This window comes from Oncorhynchus mykiss, chromosome 15, assembly GCF_013265735.2.
Source record: "Oncorhynchus mykiss isolate Arlee chromosome 15, USDA_OmykA_1.1, whole genome shotgun sequence".
NCBI classification, from domain to species: Eukaryota; Metazoa; Chordata; class Actinopteri; order Salmoniformes; family Salmonidae; genus Oncorhynchus; species Oncorhynchus mykiss.
In genome coordinates, this window is record NC_048579.1 from 45,283,661 (window position 1) to 45,310,965 (window position 27,305).

At 44.2% G+C, this 27,305-nt stretch overlaps 1 long non-coding RNA gene and 2 other non-coding genes across 3 annotated transcripts; all 3 read left to right on the plus strand.

Moving 5' to 3' along the window:
* The first annotated feature begins 3,080 nt into the window (after positions 1-3,080).
* On the plus strand, positions 3,081-3,268 carry LOC118938959. Its single transcript, XR_005036353.1, has one exon. It is a non-coding gene; the product is annotated as a U2 spliceosomal RNA (small nuclear RNA).
* A 240-nt stretch (positions 3,269-3,508) lies between these two features.
* Positions 3,509-3,625, plus strand: LOC118938961. The gene has a single exon (XR_005036355.1). It is a non-coding gene; the product is annotated as a U5 spliceosomal RNA (small nuclear RNA).
* A 9,250-nt stretch (positions 3,626-12,875) lies between these two features.
* Positions 12,876-15,835, plus strand: LOC110490136. The gene is made up of 3 exons (XR_005036315.1): positions 12,876-14,897; positions 14,997-15,138; positions 15,606-15,835. It is a non-coding gene; the product is annotated as an uncharacterized LOC110490136 (long non-coding RNA).
* Positions 15,836-27,305: the final 11,470 nt, after the last annotated feature.

Here is a 27,305-nt window from a genome sequence, read left to right on the forward strand (position 1 = left end):
GAATCATATTGCAAATGTACAAAACATCACCAATCACGACGTGGCCTTATCTCCTAAACGGAAAAGATTTCGAAGACGAAACTTGGTGAGCATAGGTTTGGCATAATGGGCAGTTGGCCCCGAACAAGATGGTGTCTAGGCCTCAACGGTTTTTGAGTTATGGCCAAAGATAAAAATAGAGCAATCATTTTTCCACTTCACGTCAAAGTAAATGAACCTACGGTGTCAATAAAAAAAGAACCAGCCATTTAAGAGAATTCATACAATGTCAAATTGGTGATGTTCAAAAATATATATTTCTTTTAAGTTACAGATCCAGTTGCAGCGTGTTCATACGAATCTTTTTAAAGTGTGCTTCGGAGCTCTGCGAGATATCTGTGATTTTCTGAAATAACACACACACTCACTAAACCCTCCGTAAATAAGTCAGTTCTTAACGTAAAAAAATCTAAATTTAGTGCCTAACCCAAGGAGGGTATGTGTAAACCGGAAGTGCCTTAAAATGCTGTCATAGGTGCTGTTTTGAAGGGTTAAAAAGGTCTGATCTTTTCAAAACTTCATATGTGTTATTAGGCAACCCTCATGAAACGTAAATCAGTAATTCCTCCCAACAGATGTCAAAGTAAAGCTCTCTCACACACACACACACACACGCACACACGCACACAGCAAGGAAGGAGTGACAAAGTGAGGCGCTTAAAGACACTCAGAGCCTGCAATGGCATTACCATAATCTCTAGGCTGTGCCGAGTTCAACGAGATGCCCCGCTTGACCGTAGCTCGCTCGGTCTAAGCGCTGCGACCATGAGAAAAAGTAGGCCCATAATGAAGCCTGGTCCTAATTTATTTGCTTTTGGGTGACAGTGGGAGAACCTTTAGGGTGAGAAGCACAATTTGACCTCAGGAACGTTCCTGAGGTCCTCCCGATCTGTGCAAGCCTAACCTTGACCGTGTGGCATTAACACTTAAAATAAGGTGTTTACATCAAACAGTTTTCAATGATTTCTCTCCCCATAGGAATACATTGCCTGCACCTCTAAATTCAACCTGAAGCCTATGTGGGTTATGAACCTGTCTTCGATGACAATCCATCAGGCCACTATGAGGTCTACCTGTGTCGATTCTAAGCTTCCTGAAGCAACAGGAAGTGGTTAAAATCATCCTAAGTGTTTTTCCATACCCAAACTGATGTTTGATAAAATGGTGAATTCAACCCTGTGTAAATCAGTCAGTTCTTAACGTATATTTTTACAACTCATGATTCTGTAAAAGCACACCCCAATGAGGATATGTGTTTACTTTTAGCTTCCTGTGACAACCGGAAGTGCCATAATTTGTGTCATAGGAGCTGTTTCGAAGGGTTAAAAAAGTCAGATCTTTCCAAAACTTCATATGTGCGTTTAGGCAACCCCCATGAACTGTAAATCAGTCATTTCTCCCATAAAATTTCCAAGAAAAACACACACACAGCTTGGACAGTGTGGTTTGTTGAGACAAACAGTACCTGCAATAGTTACCTTTGTTCGAACAATTAATGAACCGTCAGACCTAGAGTTCTGAAACTTTAGAAACCTGTTCTAGAGCTCAGGTCGATAGTGTGTGGTGAGTTGTGTAGCTCTAGAAGGTTCTCGAGCCCAGAACCAGCCTCGTACATTTGCAATGACTTCAATTCATTTTGACCATTACGAAAATGGCGACATTTAGAAATGTCCCAGAGTCGCAAGACTAGGTGCATTGCAACCGCATCGGCCCATATAGACGGACACCAACGTTTCTGTCCTATAGCTCATTCAAGGACCCCGTAGCAAGGCATGGGAAAAAAAGTGGATTTTCGGCACCAAATGACCTATCGAGTCGAAACTTGGGATTCTGGGTCGTCAGAACTGGACCTGCAGCTAGAACGTAACTACGTGTTTTACGTTTTTATTATGGTTTGAACAGAAGGCGCTGTGAATTTTGGGCCAGCTCTGAAGTATGTGATCGTTGGCTTCTAAACGAGTTGGAAAAAGTGGGTGTGGTGTCAGAATGATATCTAATTGACTGATGGACGGTGACTTGCTGGTGACTTTTGTTCATTTGCAATATGTTTAAACAGTGCGGTACCATCACCAAAGTGACAATCTGAAATCAACCCAAACGAGCAATGGAGAGGAACCACTATCACTGCCCGGCCATCCCGAGTTCATCAGGCCAGTCAATTTTGCATTTCTGCAGTATTTTTGAGCATGTCAAATCTTTCATATTGCATTTGGCCAAAAAAAAGTGACTTTTGACCTATGAAATCATATTGCAAATGGACAAAACATATGCCTTATGCACAAGTAAAAAAAAATATATATATATATATAATAAAATTGGACAAAAGTATATTCATATACAGTTCTTACACGTAATTGACACAAAAATCGAAAGAATTTCGGGGTGATAAGTTTTTGATTTTTTTCAGTTTTTAAAATTTTTTCTTTTGGATGTTGACTTGTTACATTTGCAATATGAAAAATCACGGTGGAGCGCACTCGCCATCTGTTGGATTTTTAAAGTGTTACACTTGGCATTTGCAATCAACATTGAATGAAACGACGCCGATTAAGTTGTATTGGACACCGTGTATATGGTTTGTCCAGTGCCAATGACTTCCCATTAATTTTTGCATATTTCAGGGTGTTCCCTTACCATTATTGGGGATTTCACCCGAGCATCGGGAGCAGTTCTTAACCACACTAAGTCTTCCGTCAAGTTTTTCAGAAGATGGCGTGGTAGGACGGATGTGCCCGGGGGGTTCTCTCTCTGTAATGGGGCCCTGAGGATTCTCGGGGTCCATTGTGAGACCTCCGGATCAGCGGTATCGCAGTGGTACAGAGGAAGCTAGCGATGTGGAGGGCTAGGTCTTTGTCTTTTTTATGCAAGGTCCTGGTTCTCAAGGTGAATGTATTGCCGTCTCTTTTGTATTTGGCGTACATCTACCCATTGCCGGCTTGTCTGAGGAGACCTCTAGTGAGACTTGTGTAGGAATGACAGGGAGGGAAGATGCTCCCCTGAGGTTTTGTTTATTGTGTTCTTTTGGTATTTAAAAATGCATGATAATTATGATTTTGTAAAGAGTGAATGGCATTGAATGTAATACATTGTTTAATATCTGATACGTCCCCCATCGGGGGACTACATATTAAATAGATTTTTTTGAACAGGGAGTCGGAAATGGGGCTTGCTCCGTCCGCTCCACGCATTGACCCGGTATTGCAGTACCTCCGGGAATGGTGCAACACTTTTCTCCCGTTGTCAAGGAAAAATCCACAAATCTATGTAAACAGCTAGCAGAAGAAGAGAAGGAAAGAAAAGCGCCCTTCAATGGGGTCCCCCGTTTCCCTCCAAAAACATTTGGCCAGGATAGTGTGTGTGTGTCTCTGTCTGTCTGACTTTTTACCCACAGCCCTCAAACTTGGAAGAGTGGGTTCGGGGACCACCCTCGGGAACCCGGCCTAGAGTGTGTCTCGGGCCGACTTCCATACGACTCTGGTTTCTCTTCATTACGCACAAGCCTTTCGCCTTTTACTAAAAACTTCCGTGGAGAGGAACACTTACGAGTTCAACGTATTTTTGGAGAGGCTTTGATTCTTGCAGAGCCCGGTATCTTGTTTCAAGAGAAATTGACAGATGATGCCGAGACCTTTTGCTCAGGCGTTTGACTTCAAGCCGGCTGGCTGGCTGGCCGGCGTATTTTTCCACTCAAAGTCGTCGCTTAGGCAATTGAGTCCAAGCCCGACGACGGACGTATTTGCTGGGCATTGAACAAATAGTGGCACTAGGCGTGAAGAGCTAGTGACTTTAAAAAAAAATCACCTGCCTGTCGCCAGGGAAACGTTGGGTGGGGGGGAGCCAGCTTTTGCCAACCCGCTGAGGTCTGATGAGACCCCCGGGTGCCCGGCGGGTGCAGGGGTCCATTTGTGGGTTATCGCTTCTCGGCCTTTTGGCTCAGATCAAGCTCGGTACTGCGGTGCCTCAGAGCTCGCTGAGTCGAAAGCCGATGGCCGGAGGGCGTAAAGGGCAGTTTCCAATCTTTTTTAGGGAAAGTTTGGAATCTGCAGGTTTTCTCCGTGAGGAGATGGCCAACACTAACGGTGGAGCTGGGTCGGTCCCTAGGACTGGACTTAAAAATACGATTGGTTTTGCTTGGAAGGAGGATGAGGGCCAGATGCCGAGGGACACCTTTGCAAGGAGCGTGCTGATGGGGGCCCTAAAATTTTGAGTACAAGAGGTGATGTGTCTACAGGGAAATGCGATTGACGTTGTACGTTGTGACCTTCCACACTGAATTAATGTGTGATTCGACGATGGACCGAGCTAAGGCTGTGGCTGGGGAGAGGCCGCTGTCTTTCTTTAATGTGACATGTCTAGCGAAGACGAACTTCAGGGTAATCAACGTACAACCCCCATGTGATGGATATCGCCTGAGTCGTTTCTGCGAAGTTACATCAGGGGCAAGGTATGTAAAGGATTCCCTGGGGTTCTGAAACGGCCAACGTCAATTCCAGGTGCTCCTTAGACCGGATCAGGGAGGTTTTGATGGCTTCCTCCATCCCCCGGCAAGTTTCTCGCTGGAGTCGGATAGAGGGATGCTGTTTTACACCCGCCAACCTCCGTACTGGGGGGGGCTTAAAAAAAAGTGGGTTAAAGGGAAGTTAGTGTGGAGTGTGGGGGGAGTCCACTCAGCAGGAGTTGGGAGGTGAAGGTGGAGGGAACACACGTAGCGATGCAGGGGAGGGTTTTGGGGGTAGACATAGTATTAGGGGATTTTAGACTAAGGGTTATAGGGGTATACGGGCCACAGACGGTGCAAGAGAGAAGGGAGATGGTGGAGCTTCTGGCACCTCTTTGTGCCACAAACGGTTTTGGTAGTGGGAGGGGATTTTAATGTAGATTTAGGAGGTGTAGCAGATGGTGGTGTAGGGGCCATCACCGGACTTATGGCAAGCCATGGTCTGGTGGATGGTGACTTTAAAAAAAAACACCTGCCTGTCGCCAGGGAAACGTTGGGTGGGGAGGAGCCAGCTTTTGCCAACCAGCTGAGGTTTGCCGAGACCCCCGGGTGCCCGGCGGGTGCAGGGGTCCATTTGTGGGTTATCGCTTCTCTGCCTTTTGGCTCAGATCAAGCTCGGTACTGAGGTGCCCCAGAGCTCGCTGAGTCAAAAGCCGAAGGGCGTAAGAGAGAAATCCAGTTCTAATTGTTGCGGTGAGAACGTGGATTTACGGCCATTTTCCGTGAGGAGATGGCCAATATTAGCAGTGCTGGGTCGGTCCCCATTAAGAATACAATCAGATTTGCTTGGAAGAAGGAAGAGGAAATAAGAATGCCAGGGTAGCCTAGTGGTTAGAGCGTTGGACTAGTAACTGGAAGGTTGCAAGTTCAAACCCCCGAGCTGACAAGGTACAAATCTGTTTTTTGCCCCTGAACAGGCAGTTAATCCACTGTTCCTAGTTGAAAATAAGAATTGTTCTTAACTGACTTGCCTAGTTAAATAAAGGTAACATTTGTTTGCAAGAACCGTGCTAATGGGGGCCCTGAAGCTGAGAGTGCCTGAAGTGATATGTCTGCAGGGAAACGCTATGGAGGAGGCATACGACGTAACGTTACACACAAAGTATGTGTGACATCGTAATGGATAGAGTCAAGGTGGCTGCTGAATAGAGGACATGTTCCTTTTTTAATACAACATGCCTGGCAAAACTTCAGGACTATCAAGGTACACATATACAATCCGCGTGTTGCAGACATAGCAATAGGGGCTTTCCTGAGTAGGTTTTGTGATGTGATGTCGGGGGCGAGGTATGTGAAGGACTTGTTGGGGTTGGCCGCCGCCAGTTCCAGGTCCTGCTGAGGGCAGATAGAGGTTTTCATGGCTTCCTCCATCCCCGGCGGTCTTTTCACTGGGCTCAGACAGGGGCATGCTCTTCTACACCCGTCAACCCCCTTTTTGCAAGAGGTGTAGGGAATATGGGCACATCACGGCAGCCTGCAGTACGGGGAAATTACGTTTTTGCAAATCGGGGAAGCATGAGGTAAAGTACTGTAGGGAGCCGAAGGAGTGCCACGGTGTGGTAGTAGGCTGCACCTGTTCCGGGACTGCCCCACCCATCGGCAGTCATAGGCAGCGGCAAGAAGGAAGGAAGGCGGAGAATCTGGAGAGAAAGGACCCTGGGACTAGGGAGAAGGACCCAGAGAGGAAGGAACAGGAGAGATCATCCTCACCACTGCCCACACAAATTGCCAGGGCCGGGGAGGAGGGGGCGCCAGTGAAGGGGGGTGAGGGGTCAGCTATCCAGCAGCCCGAGGTGGCGGAATGGAGGAGATGGGCTCATCACTTGATGGGGTGGAGGGGCTTGGGGCCCTTGTAAAAATGGTTGAAAACCTTCCAGTGTTGGGGTCAAGGGCAGGGGAGTGGGTCTCGGACTCCAGTTCGCTGCTCGAGCTTGGGCAGGATGAGAAGGAACCGGCAGTCGGGAGGGAGAAACAGTGCATTGCGAAAGTATTCGGCCCCCTTGAACTTTGCGACCTTTTGCCACATTTCAGGCTTCAAACATAAAGATATAAAACTGTATTTTTTTGTGAAGAATCAACAACAAGTGGGACACAATCATGAAGTGGAACGACATTTATTGGATATTTCAAACTTTTTTAACAAATCAAAAACTGAAAAATTGGGCGTGCAAAATTATTCAGCCCTTTTACTTTCAGTGCAGCAAACTCTCTCCAGAAGTTCAGTGAGGATCTCTGAATGATCCAATGTTGACCTAAATGACTAATGATGATAAATACAATCCACCTGTGTGTAATCAAGTCTCCGTATAAATGCACCTGCACTGTGATAGTCTCAGAGGTCCGTTAAAAGCGCAGAGAGCATCATGAAGAACAAGGAACACCAGGCAGGTCCGAGATACTGTTGTGAAGAAGTTCAAAGCCGGATTTGGATACAAAAATATTTCCCAAGCTTTAAACATCCCAAGGAGCACTGTGCAAGCGATAATATTGAAATGGAGGGAGTATCAGACCACTGCAAATCTACCAAGACCTGGCCGTCCCTCTAAACTTTCAGCTCATACAAGGAGAAGACTGATCAGAGATGCAGCCAAGAGGCCCATGATCACTCTGGATGAACTGCAGAGATCTACAGCTGAGGTGGGAGACTCTGTCCATAGGACAACAATCAGTCGTATATTGCACATCTGGCCTTTATGGAAGAGTGAAAGAAGATGCAAGAAGAAAGCCATTTCTTAAAGATATCCATAAAAAGTGTCGTTTAAAGTTTGCCACAAGCCACCTGGGAGACACACCAAACATGTGGAAGAAGGTGCTCTGGTCAGATGAAACCAAAATTGAACTTTTTGGCAACAATGCAAAACGTTATGTTTGGCGTAAAAGCAACACAGCTGAACACACCATCCCCACTGTCAAACATGGTGATGGCAGCATCATGGTTTGGGCCTGCTTTTCTTCAGGGAAGATGGTTAAAATTGATGAGATGATGGATGGAGCCAAATACAGGACCATTCTGGAAGAAAAAGTGATGGAGTCTGCAAAAGACCTGAGACGGAGATTTGTCTTCCAACAAGACAATGATCCAAAACATAAAGCAAAATCTACAATGGAATGGTTCAAAAATAAACATATCCAGGTGTTAGAATGGCCAAGTCAAAGTCCAGACCTGAATCCAATCGAGAATCTGTGGAAAGAACTGAAAACTGCTGTTCACAAATGCTCTCCATCCAACCTCAGAGCTCGAGCTGTTTTGCAAGGAGGAATGGGAAAAAATGTCAGTCTCTCGATGTGCAAAACTGATAGAGACATACCCCAAGCGACTTACAGCTGTAATCGCAGCAAAAGGTGGCGCTACAAAGTATTAACTTAAGGGGGCTGAACAATTTTTCAGTTTTTGATTTGTTAAAAAAGTTAGAAATATCCAATAAATGTCGTTCCACTTCATGATTGTGTCCCACTTGTTGTTGATTCTTCACAAAAAAATACAGTTTTATATCTTTATGTTTGAAGCCTGAAATGTGTCAAAAGGTCGTAATGGAAATGGACAGTCGCAGGGCGTTTCAGGGAAGCCGGAAACCTCCGTCCCCGACCCTTTCCCGGCTTCATGGGCAGATGACATGGGGGTCATAGAGGAGGGGGGGAAACAGGGTGTTTCTAGTTGGGTGCGAGCAGGGTGCCACATCTGAAGAGGACCTGTATTCTTCGGACGGGGGGAGCATCTTTGCATCCCTGTCGGAGGAGATGGAGCAGGGGAGCATCGGGTGAGCCTACTGTTTTGTTTTTGTTGTTAGTAGGTTTATTTGATGGTTTCATTATGGATAAAATTACTTTTGTTAGTGTAAGGGGGTTGAGGGATAGGGTAAAAAGAAGGGCGGTTTTTAGTTATTTAGAGGGTTTGACTTTTGTTTTTTTACAGGAGGTTCACCTAAGGGATAGAGGGGATGTTGTGAGGTTTAACAGGGAGCGGGGTAAGGGGGAATCCGTTTGGGGTTTAGGGGGGTTCACTCTTCGGGGGTAGGGATTTTGTTTTGGGAATAGGAAGGTAAAGGTTGAGGATACTTTTGTTGTAATGCAAGGGAGTGTTTTGGGGGTGGATGTCACATTGAGGGATTGTAGGTATAGATTAGTTGGGGTGTACAGGTGGCGGCAGACAGAAGGGAGATGGTGGACTGTCTGAAGCCTGTGTGCCACAAATAGGCAGTTGGTGATAGGGGGGATTCTAATATGGGGTGGGGGGGATAGCAGCAGTGCATGCGCCATCACTGGGCTAATGGCTTGCCATGGTCTGGTTGATGGAGGCCTGCACACTACTCTGACAATGGCTGGTCCCACTTGGCGCAACTCCTGGGGGGTTGCGCGGAGGCTTGAATATATTTTTCTATCTAGGTCTTTGGGTCAGTTGTCTGGTCGGCTGTTGCCTGTCTTCTTTTCAGATCACGACGGGGTGCTCCTGCAGGTGAGTTCTCCAGTCTGCCTCTTCGGTAGGGGGTACTGGAAATTAGATTGGGATGTGCTGGATGAGCTAGATGAGAAGCTTTCATTAATGCCTTCATTGGTGTGTTTCGGGGGCTTGAAGACCTCCGGTCCATGTGCGAGGGGGTGTTAGAGTGGTGGGACTTAGTCAAGGTAAGGATTAGGGTCTTTATTATAGGATATTGTAAGAGGAGAAAAGGGGAGGTGGATGATATCCAAAGGTTGCTCGAGTACGAGGCAGGCTACCTCGGTGGGTCGGTCGACTGGGAGAGATCCACTGCGCGGAAGGCTTGAGCTTTCCTGGAGCATGCGCATAGTGGCTTTTTAGAACATAACGAGACTTGTTCCGCCATGTTCTTTAAGTCAGTTAGGGATAGACAGAGCAGGAAAGTAATACACGGGGTTAGGGGAGAAAATGGTAGTGTAGCTAGAGAGCCGGAGGAAATGGTCAGAGTGACCACTAACCATTTCCGAAGTTTCTTTAAGGAGAGGGAAGTAGATGTAGAGCAGGGAAGTGTGTTTTTAGAACACTTGTCCCGGCAATTGCTGGAGGACATTAGAGAAGCCGATGGAGGCTCAGATCTCCCTTTAAGAGGTTGAGCGCGCTCTCAGGAGGATGGGAAAAGGGAAGGTACCTGGGATGGATGGGCTGCCGGCCGAGTTTTACCTCAAGTTTTGGGGGATACGCGGACCGGTAGTTCTTGAAGGCCATCCTCGAGACGGGGGTCCCTGGGGGATCAATGGCCGTCTGTGTGCTGTCACTTCTTTACAAGAAGGGGGGCGCCACAGACCTTGGCAACTGGCGACCTTTGACCATGCTGTGTGTAGACTACAAGCTGCTTGCAAAGGTCCTAGTGGATCGGTTGAGCACAGCCCTTCTCTACGTCGTTCATGAGGATCAGACGTGCGTGGTAGAGGGCCGCTCTATCAGGTGGAACCTGCAGTTGGTCAGGGACTCCATCGCTTGGGTAGAAGATAGAGGGCTGCCTTTAATGGTAGCAGTCCTAGATCAGGCGAAAGCCTTTGATCGCGTGAATAGATATAGATATTCTCTTTACAGGGTGTTAGGTAGATTAGGATTTGGGGAGAAGTGTATAGGATGGATACGTACTTTATATGTCGGAGCGGGGTGCCGGGTTAGCGTAAACAGTCACTTGGGTGACGTTTTTGACCTCCTGTCTGGAGTCAGGCAGGGGTGCCCGCTCTCGGCTCTCCTCTTCGTTCAGGGCAGATACAGGGGTATACCTGTTGATACCTGGAAGCGGTGGTCTACGCATCAAGTTGACCCAGTACGCCGATGACGCTGCTTTGCAAGGACTCGTGCCTGACAAGGTCCCTTGCATACCTTAACTTCTTGACGCTACCCGTCGCGGGATCATTTGTCAGCAACCGCTGAATAGCATAGCGCAACAGTCAAATAATATTACTAACAAATATTCATTAAATCACAAGTGCAATATTGCAAAACACAGCTTAGCCTTTTGTTAATCTACCTGTCTCAGATTTTGAAATTATGCTTTACAGCGAAAGCAAACCAAGCGTTTGTGTTAGTTTATTGATAGCATAGCATTATGTACACTTAGCATCAGGAAGCTTGGTCACGAAAATCAGAAAAGCAATCAAATTAACCGTTTACCTTTGATCTTCGGATGTTTTCACTCAAGAGACTCCCAGTTACACAACAAATGTTCCTTTTGTTCCATAAAGATTATTTCTATACCCAAAATACCCCAGTTTGTTTGTCACGTTATGTTCAGAAATCCACAGGAAAGAGCGGTCACGACAACACCGACAGAAATTCCAAATAGTCTTCAAAATGTCCACAGAAACATGTCAAACGTTTTTTATAATCATTCCTCAGGTAGTTTTTAAAATATATATTCGATAATATATCAACAGAGTGTAGATTTTTCAATAACAGCGGGAGGAAAAATGGCGGCTTTACTCTGTAGAGCAAAAACTCACTCTGAGAGCCCCCACCTATCCACTTACGCAATGTGATCTTTCACACTCATTTTTCAAAATAAAAGCCTAAAACCATGACTAAAGACAGTTGACACCTTAGGGAAGCCATAGAAAAAGGAATATGGTTGATATCCCTTTAAATGGAGGATAGGCATGCATAGGAACAGAAGGGTTTCAAAATAAGAGGCACTTTCTGATTGGATTTTCCTCAGGGTTTCGCCTGCAATATCAGTTCTGGAAACTTGTGTTTTCTATCCTAATCTGTCAATTATATGCATATTCTAGTATCTGGTTCTGAGAAATAGGCCCTGTTTAAATCACTCAATTCTTAACCCAATGAGGATATTTGGTTACTTTAAGCTCCCTGTGCCAACCAGAAGTGTCTTAAATTGGGGGCATAGGGGCTGTTTCGAAGGGTTAAAAGAGTCACATCTTTCCAAAATGTCATATGTGTGATTAGGCAACCCTCATGAACTGTAAATAAATTATTTCTCCCAACAGATGTCAAAGGAAAAACACACACACACAAAGTACTCAATGTCATTGTTTTTAATGCGAAAAGAGAATTTGACTATGAGCTGACAGATGGGAGTAGTTGAGGGAGTGTTTTCTATAAATAGAATGCATTTGACTACAGGCTGACAAGCAGAGTAGGGGCCTCATCTGTGAGCATTCTTAAATGGAAAAACACAGAGTTTGGGGAGTGTTTAACCTATTTAATCCCATCGGTCACAATAGTGACCGTAAAAAACATTTTCAGTTATAAGGCTCTAAAAATGTTACTGAATGATCTATCAATGCATTTCCAGCAAATAAATATTGGTCTCAATGAATGATGTGCAGTGTCACATGACCAGAACTGTTTACTTCCTGGTTGCACCATGAGAAGAGGATGGCTGCATCAAAGCTCCCAAACAAAAAGGTTAGTAAAGTATGTTAAAATAAAGTTAGGACAAAAGTTTTTGGTTTTGATATATGCATTTGCAATTACTCATTTGTTCAGTGCGGTCATAAAATGTGTAAACATGTTGACGGCAACAATATTGACCGGCGGGATAACATAGTGCATCTAGGTATACACAGACATAGTTATTGTTTTACCTAACCTCCTACTCTGTTCTTTCTTTTAGTTTCACTTTGAGTCATGTACTGGATATGTTGGATCTAGGTGACTGCCCAGACAAGGCATGCAACATTGCAGTTCTCTCTCAAAATGAGAAAGATGCTGTCCTGAGTGATTGTGATAGCGATGGGTCAGATATGGACTATGGACAGGCCATTTGCCAGCCAGGCTGTTGAATGCATATGCTGAACCTATGCAAACAGATCATGACAGGAACAACGTTATCAGTCATGATGACCTACCCCCCCCCATCCACAATCTTCCCCACCCCCCTACCCGCCAGAGGGTCCAGTCAGAAGAGCCAAGGGCCTCTACAAGACATAGGGGTCAGCCAGAAGAGCCAAGTGAAAAGCTGCAGGTGGTCAAAAATAAAGATTGAGCTTTCAAATGATCGAAGAGGCCTGCCACTGGTGTGATTCCAAAACACATAGTATACAGCCCAAATATGCAAAAGTTTGGCACGAAACCACAGCCATGGAAGGGGATCTTTACTGGCTGCTACTGTTGAAGGCAAGATATGACAAAGCTTCTCACTGGCCAATCAACACGATGCACCGGTTCCAGAGAAGTCGTCATTGTGACAAACGTACTACCTATGCATGTGAGAAATGCAAAGCTCCACTGCACATTGAGTGCTTCAAGATATACCATGGACAGTAGAAAAGGAGATAAGACCGAATGAAAAAGGTCTGAAAAAGACAAAAGAAAAATAGAAAAGTCGATAAAGGGTGAGGAGAAGCAGGACAACGGACTCTAGGAAGAAAAGAAAAGTTGATGAAAAAGACCGAAGTGTTTTTGGAAAAGAAGGTCAATTGATTCAGGACATCCTGTATGACAGTAGGTCTGACTGATCGTAGTTCAAAACAGTGATGCATAAATTAATCTTGCACTTGGTTCTGAAGCCTAACTCTATATGTATAAGCACTCATTGTCCAGTGGCGCTTTTAAAATAAATAAATATATATATATATATATTTAAAAAGCGCCACTGGAAAAAAAAGCGCCATATATATAATTTATTTTGTTCAGTGTAGGCCTCTACTTGAATGCATATTCTACAGGCTACCTCTATGTTCAGTAGGAATGAATCACACGACTGCTATACAGTTGATAGTGAATGTTGCACTAAAATGTCACAATGACAATGTTACAATGAATATTGCACTAAAGTTCAAATGTTACAATATTAATGTTTCAGTACATGTTGCACTAAAGTAACAATGTTGAAATACATTGATGGTTGTCTTTTTGTCTTTGCTCTCAGTATTCATATCGTGTTGTTTAAGGGTTTTTGATGTGTAAAATAGTCACACTAGAATGTGACGGGGCATTCTAGAGGCAATGCTGGGGACTGCCAGTGACAAAGTTTTAAATGTGTTAATAACTAGGTTGGGATTTATATATGAACTTTGATTACTGCATAGGAGAAATATGTTAATTTAGTATATGTAACATTATCCCACCGGTCACAATTGTGACCGACCATAACACTTTTTCACCTACTTTTTCATTAACATTTTTTTTTTTAAATGATTACTAATGACACTTGATTTGGATATTTTCATGTCTGGGAAAAATTGGGTTAAAATGAGAAGTGATTTTTTTCTAATAGACTGCATTTCACTTTGGGCTGACAAGCAGAGGAGGAGTGCAGGAAGTGGTAAGGAGGAGATTAGAATGGTGAGGAGTGGTCTCGTGTGTTTACAAGTATCAATTAAGCAGCCTGAAGCATTGTACTTTCTGTATTGCTAAAGGGATTGTGTTACTGTTATTTCACTTTTCAATAGTATAGTATAGATGGCTCTAGTGCGCTCATGTACACTTTGCTATAAGGTTGTGATTGGCTTCAGTCAGCACCTTAGGTATACACCATGTGAGGAACAGTGAAGAAAGGGTGCTCCTTTGTAATTGGCAGTCGGGACGTGTCAATGTCAGGCAGGAGCAGTGTCCAGTGACAGGATGCTCCACACATCTCAGCAGACTAGACTGGCATATAGACTCCCACACAGAGCTCAACAGACAGGTTTTAGAGGACCTTTGGAGACGGCAGAGGCTGGCGGCGTGGAGGACATAGATCCCTGCCATCCCACTGGCAACAGATTTGGATATTGTGGAGACTAAGGAAAGAAGGGGAGGAGGAAATACTATGTTCACCAACAGAAGCAGAGGAGGAAGTGGACTGCAAAGAGGATTCTGCTACTGCCACGCACCAATCCTGAGACTGACGAAAGCTGTGCAAGAGAGGGATGAGGCACTGACAATGAGAAGTGAGACCAACCAATCCATTAAAGAGGACAACCTGAAGTTGATCGCTGAGCTGCATTGAGTGAGGAAGAAGTACCAGCTGCTGAAAAGGAAGATGGGGATTGTCAGGGTGAGTCCGGCAAAGAAGGCCCTCAACTTTCAGGCAGACAGACACAAAGCGACAGGTTCAGGGGACCAGAGAGAGGAGCCTACAGTGTCCGATCTAGCTGCAAACTCATCTTTCCGGGATCTGCTATGAGTAAGTACTGTTTCTTTAAATAGTGGCAGAGTTTGTGTTTGAAAATAATATGATAAACCGCCTGACTGAATCATGTGGCCTCATGAGATTGTAATTCTAGTCTAAAATGTTGTTTTTTGATTAGGTGTGTTTATCGGGGGATTCAGGAAGACCTGTGAGGGCCCCAATCCAAATTATAAGCTTAGGGAAAATTGTGCCTCAAAGGTCAAGAGGGGGATGCAATTTTTGAACTACATGGCCAAGAATGAGACCTACCAGTCCTCTCTCCTTTTCCTGACAGACCATGACAGAATAAGGCAGTAAGCAGAGTTCATTCTTTCTCTTTAGTCTCACAAGCATTAATTAACAATACAGTATTTGATTGTGTGTGTTTTTTTTAATGGGTTCAATTCCTCCAGAAAAACATTGGCGCAATTCTTAAAATATACCAAGGAGACCCCTCCACCTGGCTGCCGGATGACCGTAAACCAATGGAAGGGGATCAACTGGTTGATGAAGGGCATTAACAAGTCCATGAGACGACCAGTTTCCCTTCACCAGGTAAAGGTAAAAGACAACGTGGTGTCCAAAAAGAGCCTGCTGGAGTGCCAGTCTCTTACCAAGGCAAAAATCCCTCAAGTGCTGAGTAAATTCTTCTCAATCTGTGATGTCACAGGTATACACACGTATTGAGTGCATTATGGAGTGGGATTATGAAGCTGCCTTTAATTATTTTCATGTTCCCACTGGAAGAAACAAGGACACAGGAATCAGTACCGGTTTTATGGGTACCTGTGTGCCTACTTTACCTACATATACGGCCACAGACCAGGCCTGTATAAAAACATGTTGGTGAAAGAGGCAAAATGTGATCCGTCTAGGGTGTATCTGATCAATATAAGTCTATAAAATACAGCTGGCTGGGTTTATTTGATTGTTTGCTTGGTTGGTTATTTTTGGAAACAATTGCAGTCGCCGGAGCGTAATGTGTATTTTTGTGTGTTTGTTTTCTGTTCAATTTCTATTAGGTGGGGGAAGAAAACTAATTGAGAGTATGGCATGGTCCAGATGTCGCTGACGAAGGTTTTCAGACTTCCTGAAAGCACTCAAGCACTTTCTCTCAGGGGCAAAGAAGGCCCAGCACTTTTTAAATTCCACAAAGAACCTGCCTGCCTACCTGAGGAAGGTGTGGAAGGAGAGGAGTCTGTCCGAAAGTCCTACCTTCACTGACCTGTGGACCTCCATTGTCACTCATGTAGGTCAGATTAGATAGGAATCTAATTATTGTAAGATCCTATTCTACTGTTGTCTGAAGTAATATCAAATCTTTGTGTGGGTCTTACAGGTAAAAAACATGCTCCGGAAGATTGACAGGGAAAGGGTGGCCAACTTCATGTGCCACAACATCCAGTCGTCAGATACATTTTATGCCATCAATTTAAATCCATCCCAAGCCAATGAAATCAGGGCACTCTGAGGCTGCACTGAAGGGGGAAGATACCACAGTCGCTGCAGAGAACCAGCCCTCCACCTCAGGAAAAAGAAAGCGGAAGGTGAGAGAGGGCGCCTCCCTCTCCGAGGGGAGCACCACCCCTGAAGAGACCAAGGTGATGTACCAGGAGTCTGGCACTTCCGCCGGGGACTCGGAGGTGGTGGAAGAGGATGAAGATGAGGAACAGACAGCCTCCAGTAAGATCAGCTATTCTGACAGGACACATTTACTTGTAAACTATGTAACAGTCAAGTGTGAATTTTGAGATATATCTACATTCTTGTGTTTGCTCTGTCAGACATCCTCAGGTGAACTTACACCAAAGCGGACGCAGGCGCCGCATGGTGGTCGCCATCAGCCCCATGCTAGTCTCACCCCTCAAAGTGAAGATCAAGTCGCCCCACCACTCCCCCATTGTCACATTGAAAGGTATGCAGACTAAAAAAGGCCTTGAGGTTAAAGCTGCAGGAGAAGGTGCAAAAGGAAGGAGGGTAGCCCTGATGCAGCTCGAATGAAGGGGAGCCGACCTACATCATAACTTCCTCTTCCGAATACTCATATAGATTGTTTGGTGTGGTTTTCTTTTTTGGTGTGCTTGTTTAGATTTTAGAAGTGTAAAATGTGTGTAATTTATTCTGTCTGTTCAATTTTCTATTTTGGTGTTCTTGTTCAGATTTTAGAAGTGTAATGTGTTCAATTTTCTATTATGTAAAGGTTTGTTCTGTTTTATTAAATAACTTTGAGTAATGCTTTTTTAAAAGGTTTGTATTTAGTTCGTCACTTAATTTGTAAGTGTTGAACTTTCACTGTTTTTTGTTATTGTCTGAGGTTGGAAAAATATTTTGGCTTTATTAGCATGGGAATCATATGTTAACATTGCCAAAGCAAATGAAGTAGATAATAAACAAAGTCCTGCTGTAGATGGTTCAGGAAGCACAATTTGTACTAGAAACTTAGACTGAAATAAACACTGAAAAATGGCATCGCATGAGTTCAACGAGATGCCCCGCTTGACAGTAGCTCGCTCTGAGCGCAGCGACCGTGAAAAAAAGTAGGCCCAAAATGAAGTCTTTCAGGTGCTTTTGGGGGACAGCGGCCTAACCTTGACCGTGTGGCATTAACCCTTAACAGTTAAAATAAGGTGTTTGCAATGACTTCTCTCCCCATAGGAATACATTGCCTACTCCCCTAAATACAACCGGAAGCCTATGTGGGTTATGAATGCCTTATGAACCTGTCTTCAATGACAATCCATCAGGCCACTATGAGGTCTACCTGTGTCGATTCTAAGCTTCCTGGAGCAACCGGAAGTTGTTAAATTCACCCTAAAGGTGTTTTCATATAGCCAACCTGCAGTTTGTGAAAATCACTGCATTCAACCATGTGTAAATCAGTCAGTTCTTAACGTAAAGACTTTAAACTCAGGATTCTGTAAAAGCCTAACCCAATGAGGATATATGTTTACTTTAAGCTTCCTGTGCCAACCGGAAGTGCCCTTAATTGGGGTCACAGGGCATGTTTTGAAGGGTTAAAAAAGTCACATCTTTCCAAAACTTCATACGTGTCACTAGGTAATGCTCATGAACTGTAAATCAGTCATTTCTCCCATCAGATTTCCAAGAAAAGCTCACGCGCAGCCGGGACTGAGTGACATAGTGGGGGGCTTAGAGACACACAGAGCCTGCAATAGTTACCTCTGCTCAACCTATCAAAGAACCGTCAGACCTGGAGCTCTGAAACTTTAGAAACCTGTTCTAGAGCTCAAGTCGATAGTGCATGGTGAGTTGTGGCTCTAGAAGGTTCTCAGACCGAGAAACAGCCTCGTACATTTGCAATAACTTCAATTAATTTTGACCATCACAAAAATGACAACATTTAGAAAAGTCCCAGAGTCACAAGAATAGGTGCATTGAAACTGCCTCGACCCATAGAGACGGACCCCAAAGTTTGTCCGATAGCTCATTCAAGGACCCCGTAGCAATGCCTGGAAAATGTGAATTTTCAGCGCCAAAACTTGGGCTCGCCTCAGCTAGGCTTACACAATGTCAGAACTGGACCTGCAGCTAGAATGTAACTACGTGTTTTATGTTGATTCATGGCTTAACATAGGGCTATATATCATTTGGGCAGTATAAATGCCATTTGGACATGGTTCACTGACTTTTGGGTACAGAAACTGACTTCCTATGATCGTACATGGTAAATGGACTTAACATCCCGATTTGGCACTTTCAATACTTTCTTATGGCATTTGGCAATGATTCACTGACTTTGACTTTGACATCCTATGAAATCATATTGCAAATGACAAGTTAAAAAATAATTATAATAAAATGACAAAAGTATGTTCAAACAGTTCTTATACATGTATAATTTGTCAAAAAAAATGAAGGCACAACTACCCATTGCCGGCTTGTCTGAGGAGGCCTCTAGTGAGGCAAGTGTTTCATTTCATGTGGGTGGCAGGTCTCCCCCTCAAGCTGGACAAATTTTTGTTTATGTTTTGTTAGAGGAGCTTGCTTATCCGTTGATACACCCGTCCGGTTACCTCCTGCGGGTGTTCTTCCCCTATCAGGCGAGAACCGTAATGGTGTGGTCTAACATGGGTCCTCAGGCGGAACAGCTGCCGTGGCACTTTAGCCATGCGGCCGTGTGCACACCCCGAGGTTGAAGTTGCCCGAGTAGGTTTAGACCACAGGCACCTGTACGAGGAGGTCAGACAGGCAGGAAGTCTGGCGCCTGTAGTGGGCATCCCAGCAGTAGTATGGGAAGGAGTGCAGGCGTGGGGTCTGGACAACAGGCTCAAGGACCTGAATTGGTTGAGCCTCCACAAGTGTTTGCCGGTACGTTCCATCCGTACCAGCATAGCTTGGCGCGATCCCCCACCTGCCCAAGACCATCTTGTGGCAGGGATGAGACAGTGCGTCATGCCTTTTGGGACTATGCCTTTGCCGGAGTAGTATGGGCGAGGGCACGGGTGCTGATAGGTAGGGTAAAAGAGTAAAATTTTGTTTTAACATGTGCAAGGTTAGAGAGAGGTGTAGGTAGAGAGAGAGAGGGACGGAAAGGGATGGGTTTCTACTCTGGTTTCTCATGAGCCTCTATAAAATGGGGGCTGTGGAAAGCGATTGAGGAGGGTGGAAGGAGATTTGAGGGGGAGGATGAAGAGGGAGAAGAGGAAGTGGGGGCAGCATGCTGCCCAGGAGAGGTGGAAGGGGGGGGGGGGGGTTTAGAGCTGGGGTTAATTTAGATGTTTTAAGGGGATAGATTAAGGACGGGGAGATAGGGAAAGGTAGTTTTTAGGTATGACGGGGAGGGAAGATGCCCCCGAGTTTAGTTTTGGTGTTTTCGTTTTGTTTTATACAATTGCAATGCCTATAATTTTAATTTTAATTGATAATTCTGATTTTGTAAAGAATTAATGGCATTGAGTAATAAATTATTTTTTTATCAGTTTAATACAGTGGGGCAAAAAAGTATTTAGTCAGCCACCAATTGTGCAAGTTCTCCCACTTAAAGATGAGGCCTGTAATTTATCATAATAAACTTCAACTATGACAGACAAAATGAGAAAAAAAATCCAGAAAATCACAGTAGGATTTTTTTATGAATTTATTTGCAAATTATGGTGGAAAATAAGTATTTGGTCAATAACAAAAGTTTCTCAATACTTTGTCATTGCCAACAAAGGATATATGACAGAGGTCAAACGTTTTCTGTAAGTCTTCACACTGTTGCTGGTATTTTGGTCCATTCCTCCATGCAGATCTCCTCTAGAGAAGTGATGTTTTGGGGTTGTTGCTGGGCAACACGAACTTTCAACTCCCTCCAAAGATTTTCTATGGGGTTGAGATCTGGAGACTGGCTAGGCCACTCCAGAACCTTGAAATGAAGCCACTCCTTGGTTGATATCTCATTCACTGCTCAATAGGGACGCATAGGAACGCAGAGCTTTCTAAATAAGAGTCCCTTCCTGATTGGATTTTTCTCAGGCTTTCGCCTGCAATATCAGTTCTGTTATACACAGACAATATTTTTACAGTTTTGGAAACGTTAGTGTTTTCTATCTTAAGCTGTCAATTATATGCAAATTCTAGCATCTTGTCCTGACAAAATAGCCTGTTTACTTTGGGGACGTTATTTTTCCAAAAATGAAAATGCCCCCTAGATTCAAGAGGTTAAGGGATTGGTAGAGTCAAAAAGTTAAGCGGGATAATTGTCATCAGCAACTCCTGAATAGCATAGTGCCCCAGTCAAATAATATTACTAAAATATTCATATTCATGAAATCACAAGTGCAATATTGCAAAACACAGTTTAGCCTTTTTTTTAATCCACCTGTCTTCTTAGATTGAGATTATGCTTTACAGCGAAAGCAATCCAAGCATTTGTGTAAATTTATCGATCGCATGACAAAACATTAAGTACACTTAGCATCAGGTAGCTTGGTCACGAAAATCAGAAAAGCAATCAAATTAAATAGTTTACCTTTGATGAGCTTCGGATGTTTTCACTCACGAGACTCCCAGTTACACAACAAATGTTCCTTTTGTTCCATAAAGATTATTTTTATATCCATATAACAATACCTCCGTTTGTTTGGCGCATTATGTTATGAAATCCACAGGAAACAGCGGTCACGACAACGCAGACAAATTCCAAATAATATCCCTAATGTCCACAGAAACATGTCAACGTTTATAAATCAAGCCTTGGGTTATTTTAAAAATATATAAAATCGGTATTATATCAACCGCAACGGTCTTGTTCAGTAGGAGAGGAAAAAACAATAGCTGTCCAAATTTTGTTGCACGAGCAAAACTCGTGACCACCCGACGCAATGTTATCTTTCTGGCTCATTGTTCAAAATAAAAGCCTGAAACTATGTCTGAAGACTGTTGACACCTCGAGGAAGCGATAGGAAAAGGAATCTGGTTGATATCCCTTTAAATGGAGCAATGGGAGGCTATGGAACATGGAGTTTTCAAAATAGAAGCCACTTCCTGGTTGATTTTTCTCAGGGTTTTGCCTGGAATATCAGTTCTGTTATACACAGACAATATTTTTACAGTTTTGGAAACTTGAGTGTTTTCTTTCATCTGTCAATGATTTGCATATTCTAGCATATGGTCCTGAGAAATAGGCCGTTTACTTTGGGAACGTTATTTTTCCAAACATAAAAATAGTGCCCCCTAGCTTCAAGAGGTTAATTAAGCACTGCTCCCGACGCTCAGGTGAAGTCGGCAAGTCAGATCCGTAACTTCGGGATAAGGATTGGCTCTAAGGGCTGGGTCAGTCGGGCTGGGGTGCGAAGCGTAGTTGGGTGAGATTTTTTGATATAAATATGAACTTTATTGATCAAAACATACATGTATTGTGTAACATGAAGTCCTATCTGATGAAGATCAAAGGTTAGTGATTAATTCTCTCCATTTCTGCTTTTTGTGACTCCTCTCTTTGGATGGAAAAATGGCTGTGTTTTTTTGTGACTAGGCGCTGACCTAACATAAATCGCATGATATGCTTTCGTCATAAAGCCTTTTTGAAATCGAACACTGTGGTGGGATTAACAACGAGTTTCTTTAAAATGGTGTATAATACTTGTATGTTTGAATTTGGCGCCCTGCACTTTCACTGGCTGTTGTCAAATCGATGCCGTAAGAAGTTAACTAAAACAAAGCATCGCGAAGGTCTGAGGTGGGTGCTGACGCGATGTGATTTCTGCCCAGTACTCTGAATGTCAAAGTGAAGAAATTCAATGAAGCGCGGGTAAACGGTGGGAGTAACTATGACTCTCTCAAGGAATCGTTAGCCCCGGACTTTGGGGGTCCTTACTTATCGGAAGGAGAAGGAGGTACACAGGTTGAACGAAGATCTGGCTGGTAGGAAGGGCCTTTACCGGCTGGTAAAACAGTGTTCGGTAATAGGTTCCTTCTAACAAGGCTAGAGGAAAAGGACAAAATTGCCCGAAAGATGAATTTCAAAAGCGATATCAGTAATGATGATTAAGGATTCATTAGGTAATGAATTTGCAAATCTTCTCCCCCCGGGTGGACCAGCCCGGGTTAACGAAAATGGCAACAACGGTAGGAGTATCCGGACGACTGCAGGTCGAGCGAACTAGATCTACCACAGCTCTAAGTCCCGGGAGCAACAAGTACGGGACGGCAATTCGTACTGAGGTCCCAGAGGGGGGAAGCGTGGAGGAGGAGTTAATGGTAACTGCTGTTACTCATGGAGCTCTGGGAGGAAGAGTAAAGGGAACGAGTGAGGGTCCGAGCCCTTAAAAAAAAGGCTAACAAACCCGGAAGGGGACCCATGAGAAAGAGGGCGAGAAGGTTGCCAGAGAGGGAATATGCATTGTCATACCCTTCACTGGGCAAGAATGCATGATATGTGGAGAGGCGGTAAAGTCTGTCAGTAGGCTGGTTGACCACTTAACGATTTAACACAAAAAGGTGCAGCAGAACTTGAGGGGGGGGGGGGGGGGGGGGGGCAAAATGGCACTCAAAAGCCTGTCATGTGCAGAAATGTAAGGGAGTACAGGGATCTCCATGGGGCATTTTGTTAAGCTTGTCCAAGAAAGTTTGGGTCAAGAAGCGGGCTGTCTCAACATATAAGACATGTACATTGTTGTGTAATGAGGCCAGAATTTGGAAATACTGGACGCCAGGTGAAGAGAGGGCTATGATAAAGCTCGGAATGAGGTATAAAACTAAAGGAGCCCGGCACGACTTATTGCCGAAGTGTTGGGTACGAACACGAACTGGGAGTGATAGATAACGATAAGGAAGAAGGCATAGATTGGGGCTCAAGGATAGCAGGGCTAACAATGCCTGCTGACCGGCCACCGATAGTGACTTGTGTAGAGGGAGAAATTAGGAAACAGTTGCAGACATGGAAGGAAAAGGCGATGAAAGACATGGAATATAGCTAACCTATCGCTGCAGCTGTACATAGTCATCTGTAAATAGCCCACCCAATCTACCTACCTCATCCCCATACTGTTTTTATTGACTTTTCTGCTCTTTTGCTCACCAGTATCTCTAATTGCACATCATCATCTGCTCATTTATCACTCCAGTTTTAATCTGCTAAATTGTAATTATTCGCTCCTGGCCTTTTGCACACACTGTATATATACTTTTTTATTGTGTTATTGGCTTGCGTAACTCTGTCACACTGCTTTGCTTTATCTTGGCCAGGTCGCAGTTGTAAACGTGTTCTCAACTAGCCTACCTGGTTAAAAAAAAAATGGAGAGGGCCAGTGCGCAATACCGGATATTGAGGCTACAGCCAAATTGATGGTGCAAGTACTGGGAAGAATAAAAGAGAACCCCAAAAAGCGAGGTGGGGTCGAGAAGGGACCTAAACCACGTTTAGGTTGTGCGAGGAGGAGGAGGAAGGAAAAAAGGAATGACTAACTTCTTATGGTATAGGGGACGGTTGCGTCCCACTTGGGCAAAAGCCAGGGAAAATGCAATGCGGCAAATAAAAAAAAACGATATAAGAATCAAACTTTCATTAAATCACACATGTAGGATACTCAATTAAAGCTATGCTCGTTTTGAATCCAGCCAACATGTCAGATTTTAAAAAGGCTTTTCGGCGAAAGCATAAGAAGCTATTATCTGATGATAGCACAACAGTAAACAGAGGGTAGCATATTTCGACCCTGCAGGCGCTACACAAAACGCAGAAATAAAATATAAAACATGACTTACCTTTGACAAGCTTCTTTTGTTGCCACTCCAATATGTCCCATAAACATCAAAATTGGTCCTTTTGTTCGATTAATTCCATCCATATATATCCAAATGTCAATTTATAAAGCACGTTTGATCCAGAAAAAAAACAGCTTCCAAAATGCGCAACGTCACTACAAAATAATTCAAAAGTTGCCTATAATAAACCTTGCCAAAATATTTCAAACTACTTTTGTAATACAACTTTAGGTATTTTAAAACGTTAATAATCGATCAAATTGTAGATGGGTCTGTGTTCAATACAGGAACACAACAAACCATGCTACTTTTCACGTCTTGCGCAACTCTCAACAGTTTTACGCAGTTCCTAGATGGCCTACTTCTTCATTGCACAAATTAATAACCTCAACCAAATTCCAAAGACTGGTGACATCCAGTGGAAGCGGTAGGAACTGAAAACAAGTTCCTAAGAAATATTGGTTTGCCAACGAGAATTCATTGAACAGACAGACCTAAAAAAAAAAAAAATCTGAACGGTTAGTCCTTGGGGTTTTGCCTGCTACATAAGTTCTGTAATACTCAGACATGATTAAAACAGTTTTAGAAACTTCAGTGTTTTCTATCCAAATCTACTAATAATATGCATATCTTATATTCTTGGCATGAGTAGGAGGAAGTTGAAATTGGGCACGCTATTTATCCAAAAGTGAAAATGCTGCCCCCTATACCTTAAGTTAAGCCGTATCAAAAACTGTTTGAAAAGAACAGGGGAAAGGTGGGTGAATTGATCCTCGATGTCACAGCAAACAGGGAATGTGGTATATCTGTTGATAAAATATCAGAAATGTACATAGAACGGTGGGGAAGGAGTGTGGAATTCAGTGGTCTCGGTCAATACCAATCATCCAGTAAGGCAGAATGCGTATTTCTGCTCCCCCATTTCCAAGGACGAAGTGCCGATAAACTTGAAGGCAATTAAGAAAGAATCGTCAGAAAAATATTTTGGGATTGGGACCCAGAGGGTTAGGAGCTAGCAGCAATCTTTTCTATATGGCTGCTAAAACAAGGTAATACAACTCTGATACCAACAATGGTTGAGGAGTTATTGGAAATCGGTGAGTGGAGACTGATTACAGTTGGATCGATTGTCCTGAGACTCGAGAGGGCATTAACCCTAGACAAAGGGGATTTATCGCCACCCCTGGGTGCACAGAAAGCCTAATGGTCCTGAATGGAATAATACATCAGAGTAAGAAAGGTCATAGCAGTGGTCTTCATTGATTTTGCAAAGGCATTCGACTCAGTGGCCCATGAACACACCATGTTCTGAGAGAAAGGGGCCTTGACGACCACATAGTAGGGCTGATCAAAAACTCCTACGAAGAGGATTACATGAGAGTAAAGGTTAAGGAAGGAACCTCACCGCCTATCAAAGTGGAGTGAAGAGTAACCCAATGTCCCCTCTCCTCTTCAATTTGGCAGTAGACCCTCTGATCCACAAGTTGGAAGAGATCGGAGAAGGATATATGTTTGAGGGACAGAAAGTAACTCCCGATGATTTGGTGCTTATGAGCAGCTCATGGGCAGGCATGCAACATAACATCAAAGTATTAGAAATCGTTTGTCAACTTTCTGGTTTGCGCGTGCAACCAAGGAAGTGTCATGGATTTATGGTGAGATGAGGGGGAGTGGCTTTCACCATCAACAATTGTCAGCCCTGGACGACTGAAGGGAAAAGCTACACCTGATTCACCCAGATAAATCATTAAAATATCTGGGCCTGAAAGTGAACCCCTGGCTGGGAATTGCTAAACCGGATTGAGAAGACAAATCTTTTGAGTGGGTCAGCAAGATAAATAAAGTGCCACTCAAACCCAGCCAGAAAGTAACGATACTGAACTCCTATGCAGTCCCCCGGATGATATATAAGGTGAACCACGGGGACATAGGGTCAGTGGAGTTGACAATCCTGGACGGTATAATAAAAACAGCCGTAAAGGTGGCTCCATCAAACGTCCGAAATAGACGAAATTGATACCAGCAATCCAGGCTCGAAGGTTATTCAACCTCAGTGTCGTCAGACGCACTGACCAGGGCGGTGACAACATATGCCGCAAAGTTAGTGAATTAAGTTGTGGGTGAGGGCTGGAGGAGACCCAGATCAAACTCCGGAATTGGGAACATACCCAGTTGAGGAGGAGGGCACTAGCATGAAGGGAGTTAACGTAGTGCCGAAGAAGCACAAGCAGGTGTGCAAAACCCCATCAAACTGGAGACAAAGAGTTTGAGGACTGGGCAGCGTTGCCAGTCCAAGGGGATGGAATTGGTATGTTCCATCAAGACAAGACCAGTAACAGCTGGCTTGAGAATCCGTGAAAGTGTGGTTCTAGCTGCGATTCAGTTAAGGGCGAACGTATATCCTACAAGGGAGGTGTTGGCTCGAGGGAAGAACAAGCCTCGTGTAGGAGATGCGGGCACAAACTGGAAACAGTGTCCCACATTCTAGGACAATGTCCGGCAGTGCATGTATCTCATTTGTGACCTCCTTGCTGAGGAAGCAGGGTGGAAGGTCACAAAGGAGATGAGTGAGGAATAATGAAGAGAGTTTACGGATCCCTGACTTATTTGTGAAGGAAAAGTTGGGAGTTGTTGCGGATGTCATGTTGAGATAGAGGAATGAAGATACCCTGGAAAAGGGAAGATTGGAAAAGGTGGAAAAGTGCATGCCTATTGCCCCACTTATTGCTTAACAGTTCCGGCTCAGTCCTGTTCTTTGGTTTCCCGGTGGGAGCCCGCGGGAAATGGCCTACCTCAAGCTACGATCTGTTCAGGATGTTGGGCCTATCAAAGTCGCGAAGCCCGAGATTCGCAAAGGTGATCAGTAGACGTGCTCTGTTGTACTCATTGGACATTCTGAAAGCCTTTGGCTTGGAGTGTGGAATAGGCGGGTGGAAGTTGGCTCTGTTCGGCAGCAGGAAATTTGCCTAATGAAGAAACCACTTGCAAAGCGTTTTTGTAAATATGGCTATAAGTTGGTAACTGAGCGCAAATGTCTATCTAATCTGTTTTCCACAGATCAGACAGTTTCGTATCGGTCTCCCCATTGTAACCCTTCGACGCTAATGCACTTCCCTTCCAGCCATTTAACCTAACCCGGAAGGGAGACCAGGTGCAGTTTGACGGGGAAGAGGATCCGTCAGATATAAAAACCAGCTTCGGAAACTTCGGACACCCGGCCCCGTCTCGCTCATACTGAGCCGACCACTACAAGACTTGAACAACAACTCACTGGCTAAGAATGACACCCTATGGGGAACCACAATCCTGGAAGCAAGTGGCCTCACTAGTTCTTGCCATCTGAACCACTGAGTACGAAGGACTGACATTTGGGGTGGATGTATGACAACCGTAGAGGTTAAACTTCCTGGGTTCTTGTCTGCTCAAACTCTCAAGGCCGACTGACTGACATGCTTGGGATGGACACATGGCAACCGACTGAGAAGCTGGGTTCCTGGAAGGGAGCACCCTTC